General features: G+C 39.4%; 1 non-coding gene across 1 annotated transcript; it reads right to left on the bottom strand.

Annotated features, from left to right (window-relative positions):
- Positions 1 to 3,507: 3,507 nt before the first annotated feature.
- On the bottom strand, positions 3,508 to 3,580 carry Trnar-ucu. The gene has a single exon. It is a non-coding gene; the product is annotated as a tRNA-Arg (tRNA).
- Between the last annotated feature and the right edge of the window lie 3,386 nt (positions 3,581 to 6,966).

The following is a 6,966-nucleotide window of genomic DNA, read 5'->3' as shown; positions in this document are numbered from 1 at the left end:
TCGCCCAAGTCGTGTATCGTGCAAGAGTGTCGTTCAGTGTGCGTGTGGCTCTTGTGCTGGTGCGGTCTGTTGTCCAAACGGCAGTGTCATCTGCGAAGAGTGTACAACTGGTTTTGGCGTTGCCTGGTTGTGGTGTGTCGTTAGTGTAGATGATGTAAAGTAGGGGAGCGAGAGGTGAGCCTTGGGGAACCCCTGCGAGGGGTGTGAATGGATCTGATAGTTCACTGGCGACTTTTACTCTGGCAATTCGATTGGAGAGGTATGATAGCAGGAATTTGGTCATTTTATCATGGATGTTCAGGGAGCGGAGCTTGTGGATTAGTCCGGCGTGCCAGACAGAGTCTAAGGCTTGTTTGGTATCTAGGAAAATTGCGATAGTGCAGTTGCCGTTAAAGGATTTGACAATCTCTGATTGCAGTTTAAGGAGAGGATCTTGGGTGCATCTAAGGGGTCTGAAACCAAACTGAGAGGGAGGTAGGAGATTGCTAGTCTCCAGATGGTGTCTTAGTCGTTGGGCCATAATTTGTTTGTCTCTTCTCCCTAATTAGATTAAGTATCCTATCAGGGAGCTTCTGGCGATAGAGATGGTGGGGTTTCGTAGGGACGGCGATGGAGACTGGATCGGAAATGGTGTTAGTAAGTGTGTCGACTCGAATCGACGTCTTGTGATGTTTCGAGAGAAGGGTGTGGCTGAATGTTCTCTGTGACGTGTTGGGCAAAAACTTCCCAGTTGGCTCTGGAGAAGTCTTTTTTATAGATCACCGTGGGCGGAAGAGCAGGGGACGGGCTGAAGTTTGTGCGGACAAGCAATGGAAGATGATCGGAGGTGATTGTGGTGCCTAGGAAGCAGTTGGCGTCGATGTAGCGGAAGAGGGGTTCGGTGAAAATGATATGGTCGACAATAGAAGTACCGTTGTGCGAAACAAAGGTTGGGGTGGTGTTGTTAACATGACAGATAAGAAGGGTTATTAGGTGGTTGGCGAGAATAATGCCGTTGGGGTTGCAGGTAGAGTCGCCGAAAAGGGTGTTTCGGGAGTTAAGATCCCCCAGCAACACGGCGTGGCGGACGGTGGAGATATAGCGAAATAGGTCATCCGGGAGAGTGTCATTGGGTGGATTGTAAAAACTGAAGAAGCTGATATTGATGTTGGAGAAGTGTACGGTGGCGGCAACACATTCAAAGTGTTGAACGTGGGGCGGAAGTGTTAATCGAGTGGAGGGAAAGTGGTCCCTGACAAGCAAGGCCGTTCCATGTGCTCCCCTAAGGGAACTGTTTTTTTGAAATGTTTTGTAGTCTCTGACAGAGAGGACGGCGTTGGAAGTTAGTTTGGTTTCAGTTATTGGGAGAATCTGTATTTGGTCGGAGTGCAGGAGGTTTTTTATGAGGGGGCGTTTGCGGCGTACACCACAGGAGTTAACGGTACCGACGACGAAATCCATGATTGCGGAATTAAGAAATCACCATGTCGGGAGTGGAAAACGCTACCACGTTTCCGGAGAAGGATGCCCAGGTTCTTCGGTTAAGGAATGCTTGGGACGCTTGGATGACCTCCGAACGGCGGTCGGGGAAAAGATGGATGAAGGTAAGGGCTATGGTTCGTAGGAAGTCGGTTTGGCGTAGGTAGTAGGCGGTTTCTGGTAGTGCGGAGGATTCGAAGGAGACGGACTGGGTGTCGGCGGGTTTGGGTGGAGCTGCTTCGGAGGGAGTGCTGGGGATTTCTTTACGTTTGGTGCATTCAAAGGAATAGGTGGGGTGGGGTCCGGAACAGTTGTTGCATTTGGGTTGGGTGTCGGGTTTGCACATGTTGGGTTTGTGGTTTTCACCACAGGAGGGACAGATTTGGACGCGGGTAGTGCATTCGGAGGAAAGGTGGCCGATTTTGGTGCATAAGGAGCAGTACTTAGGAGTAGGGTTTGGAATGTGGGATGGTTCGCAAGGATAGTGTCTGCTGAACATGCAGACACCGTGTTGGAGGAGGTGTTCTAGGGTGGATTTGCTGGTTGTAATGATCCGTACAAAGGTGGTGGGGAGGTTAGTCGCTCGGGAGATGATGCGCAGAGCACAGGTAATTCTAGGGAGATTTATGGATTTTAGGATTTCGGATTCAGTGATGTCTCGGTCGACATTACGGATGACACAGGAGAAAGAAGGTGGGTTTGGGGTTTTGGACCGGACAGTTGGGTGAAGGATACGTTGGGATCGCCGAATAGGTGGAGTTTTTTGGAGAGGTCGAAAGCAACAGGGAGTTTAGTTTCAATTAGGGCTGTATGGTTGTGGTTGAATTTTAGGTTTGTAAGGGGGAGGTTATGAACCATGAACTCTTTTTCTTTCTTTGACATTATTATCACAAAGAAACACAAAATAACGTACAACACTGTCTATTAAAGCCACGTGCACGTCAACAATTCTGTTTATTAACATTCCCCTCTACGCATGCGTCGAATTGGTGTGTCGTTTACACGTTCATGCATTTGCACCAACCACATGCAAATTATCTTACCATCCAGATTTTACTCAAGCCAAATTTTCTGGCTTGCGCAAGTACACAATTTTCGTTTTCATGCACAAATTGGTTTGCACAAGTCAATTTGCGCAAATTGCATGATCGTGAAAACGCACCATTAGCCCATTAGTTATGCTTGTGGCTGGAACATTCATAATAAGATGAGCCAGCCATATGGTTGCTCAACTTTTACCTTACTTTACTTCATCTATCTAGTTATTAATTTTAGATTTGTATCTTAATCTCATAAGTTCATAATGGTGTCTTGTTAAAGCCATCTAATTAGCCTCCTATTTCTCTCAGTTAACCTCTAAGGTCTACTATGCTTTTGCATGCATATTCTTTATTAAGTTCTCACCATCAGATGCTGATGCTGGCTTAGTTGTAGCAAAAATTAAGGACTTCAAATAGAAATTTTTTTTATGAAATTTAAATATCACGAGACCATTGTGTCTGAAATTTAAAACTGAGTTGCGAGAGCAAAGGTTTTCAAGAATCGATATAAACTGATTTGTAGAACTATACAGAAAATAGTCCCTTTTGCAATAAGGGTTATGAAATTCATATTTATATATGATTTATATTATTATTATTTAGATTATTATTATCATTATTATTTATCCTTAATAATTTATATTATGTGGCATGAATGTTCACAATTTGAATCGCCGAGAATCAATTTACAAAATAATAAAAAATCTAAATTTCACAGTTTGAAATTTCAAAAATACTGACAGAAAAGTTATGTATTCTTCTGAATGTTTAAAAAGGTGGACGATGTAGGAGAGTTATTAGTTGTTAACGAATTTGATCTTCACTATTCCGTCGATGGTGCTCTCGAGTTTGCAGCGGTACACCATTCCGATTCTCAGGTCAAAAAGTGATCCCAGAAAATGGGAAAAATTAACCAAAATCGAATAATTGGTCAAAAGTTGATTTGTCGAGTTGTTCGTTTCGTTTCCTCCTGCTTATAAATTAGTTCGAGTACAATATAAAAGTTTTGCATCTCTGGTGGGGATCGAACCCACGACCTTTGGATTAGAAGTCCAACGCGCTATCCGCTGCGCCACAGAGACTTGCGTGCCTAATTACACATGTCCAATTATACCACTAATTATCGTGTATTGCATAACACTATATTTGTATCTTACTGTGATTCAAGGTGAGGCCGGTATAGCGTTATACAGAAGTATTCGCCTCTTGTAATATAAAACTACTTGCTCTACCCTTACGTATTCTGATTTTTGCAAAGCCATAGACAAATCCTGTCTAACCTTTTTATACAGTTGTTCTCAAAACCTTACACAAAGAATAACGTTTATACATTTTATTAGCACTACAATTTTGACACAGTCTTAAACTCTATTTTGAACCGTAAAATTTTCGAAAAAACCATAATACAATAAGCATTAAGCCAATTGCTTGATATCCATAATTGGTAAGATATGTCACTTTTTATACTCCTGAAATGTGACCGTGAATGAGAATCGTAAACTGGGAGCATTACCTGTCACGACTATATAGATGCCTTCCATGACATCACCGTTTTTGCAAACAATATCACCTGGATCAAACATTTTTGTAACGACATTGCTGTATACATAGTAGTAGATTTGTATAGCAATTTTAAATATCACTGACCTTTAGGTTATCGATAGTGCACAGTTTTTTCAATGACATATTTATCGTTATTTTTTTCCAGTTCAATTGTTATATCAAAACCAACTATTTATAATTTTCGAATAAGCATCTTGTGAAGATTTGATTTTTCAGCAAATTACATTGCTAGTGTTTAGACTACATCTAACATTCAAAAACGTACAACAGTCCAGTAAGTAGATCAAATATTATTATTTTATGAATTCTTGTAGATGATCGCAGAGTTCGACTACATTCGCCTTTGCGTCATATAAATAGATACCTGATCACTACATTAATAATTCATTTATTTTTAAAAAACCACATAGCATTATAATTTTGACTGGAATAAAAAGGGAATGGGAAATAATCCGGGTCCATTACCAGGAATTACTCTTCAGTAGAATCAGTAAATAATATTTGCAAGTTAACAAAATTGAAACTTTCATATGACTAAGCAGCAGTTAATAATGTCCTATGAAATATGTGCTTTAACGACCAAACGTGAATTCGAAATCTACGAAACAAAAGATTTAAAACAATTAATATAATGGTCATCCATTAAAAAGGGTTCGTCCCAATAAATGAAATAAACCTCGTCAAGTGTGTGCGAAATTCATATCGCTCATCAAATTGGGCTGGTGGAATAATTGCTGCAGTAACATTGACAACCAATTTCTATAGAACAGGACCAATTTATTTGATAGGCTCATTTTTCTCGTACAATATTTCAATCTACCTTGGCGTTTCATAATAATAATTATCGTGTACAATTTCGTTTTTTTAAATCCCAGTTAACACAAGCCAATTGTAACTACATTTAAAAGCTTCTTGCGCTCACAAATGATTTTTTCTTCACCATTTGTTTATAGAACTAAGTGCAAACATTTCATAAAACTTAATCGGAATTCGACTTTTATGCCATCACATTATTATGCATTATTAATTATACTAGTTCCATATCAACACCATAATGGAACGCGTGTAGCGTTAAGACCACGAGGGGTAGCCGACGGTCCAAATAGATCTTGGCCTAGCTCAGTAAAAAAGAATGTTTTTATACTCCTTACCTGAGGAAGTTTGGCCCGTTATCTCCTCTTACAACCTGAAATTCAAAATTCAATGCTCCAGTTTGATTGAACTCAAATGAACACTCATGTAAACTTAGTTAATTATTTTTAACTAAAACAAAGGCGATCAAATTTCAGGTTTGTTTCGAAGTTGTTTGACTTAAAATATCGGTTTGACTGATAAAAACAAACACAAATAATGCAGTACTTGATCACATGCCCATGCTAAATTTGATACTTATCACAAAAAAAAACACTACTGGTACAATCTGATTCAAAATATACACTCACTTGTGAATGCTAAACAAAACTTTAATTCAACAAAGGAATTGTATCGCTGAAATTAAATGCAATTTTCCAACCGAGGAAACATAAAAATCCTTCGTTTGGATCCGACTCTTATCAATAAATATAATACAAAATCTATCTCATGCAAATAATGTTCACGGATCGATTCCTTTAGGAATATCAAAATTACAAATTTAATATGCAAACGCCTCAATATCACCGACCACTACTTTAAACAAATAAAAAAATTTAAAGTAACTTACAGTATTTGGTAACAATTGATGTTATTTCTACTTGGAAAATGCCGTTTCCTTAGAAATATGGGAACAGATCGCATCGATAGTACAGTTGACTTTTTCAAAGTTTGACGGAAGAAAAGTTCGTATGATTCGCGAATCCAAGCAAACCGGTTCCATTTATGGGAAAGTAATACTCGAGATCGTGTTTAAGCAAAGGAATAACCAATTTATAAACTAGGTTTTGTTGTGGGCACAATGCATCGATTAGTTGTCTTAATTCTGCCGTATGCTGTTGTATACAAAATTTTTATTTGTCGCACAATGCGTTATCCAATGGACTTCACTCAACTTTGAGGAGCTTGCTTATAACCAGCCATTATACTTAGAACTCCGAAAAAACGTACGTTGATGATCACAGTCAGTTTGAATATCTCCGACTCGAAAATGTTGCTTCGCGTTTATTTTACCACTTGTAAATAAAACGCCTGCTACGAATCGATGGATTATTTTTTTTGCATCTTTTAAAAGATCTCCGGTAAACCTTTGAGCGATTTTCTGAACACATCCTCGGCAAGATTTGTGCTGTGTCAGCGAGAGAAGTACATTTTACTTTTGACAGATGGTTACCCCTTCCATGAAGGACGCAGAACATGATCGTTGGGATCAAAATAAGGAAAGATTACAATCCTACTTAATTTCTGTTTCCACTCAGAAGCAGCCTGCAAATTTCATAAAACCACTTCGCAATGATAGCTCAAAGCCTCTCTTATAGATTACTTATACCGTGCATAGGCAAAAAAGACGTGTTGTGCTTTACTTGGAAGGAAAGTTGTGTTTGCCACATATGAAGATAAGTGCTATAAATTTGTGACAAGGGAAAATGATGTGGTAAAAACTGAATTGTGCTGCAGCCACTAAGAGGCAGATTCTCGAATAATTTACCATCTTGGTAAACTACCAACAAGTAGCAAAGTCATTATTAGCGCTTCCGATATGGATATTGCTGTTATTGCTTTGGGAAATGTAAAATTGACGCTACCATCAAGGTATAGATGGAAGTAGGTCTCTTTTCCAATAACACGCAGAAATTCATAAATCTTCGAGAGATGTTCGTGAATTTGGGTGTTGATGTGTGTAACGCGCAGGGTAACGCGTTACCGGGTTCCCACGCATTTACCGGATGTATGACTTGTGTATGGTCCTCATGGTTTAGTTCATCGCAATTTG

This window comes from Photinus pyralis, unplaced genomic scaffold (assembly GCF_008802855.1).
Source record: "Photinus pyralis isolate 1611_PpyrPB1 unplaced genomic scaffold, Ppyr1.3 Ppyr1.4_LG1, whole genome shotgun sequence".
NCBI classification, from domain to species: domain Eukaryota; kingdom Metazoa; phylum Arthropoda; class Insecta; order Coleoptera; family Lampyridae; genus Photinus; species Photinus pyralis.
This window is presented reverse-complemented; position numbering and strand designations above follow the sequence as displayed.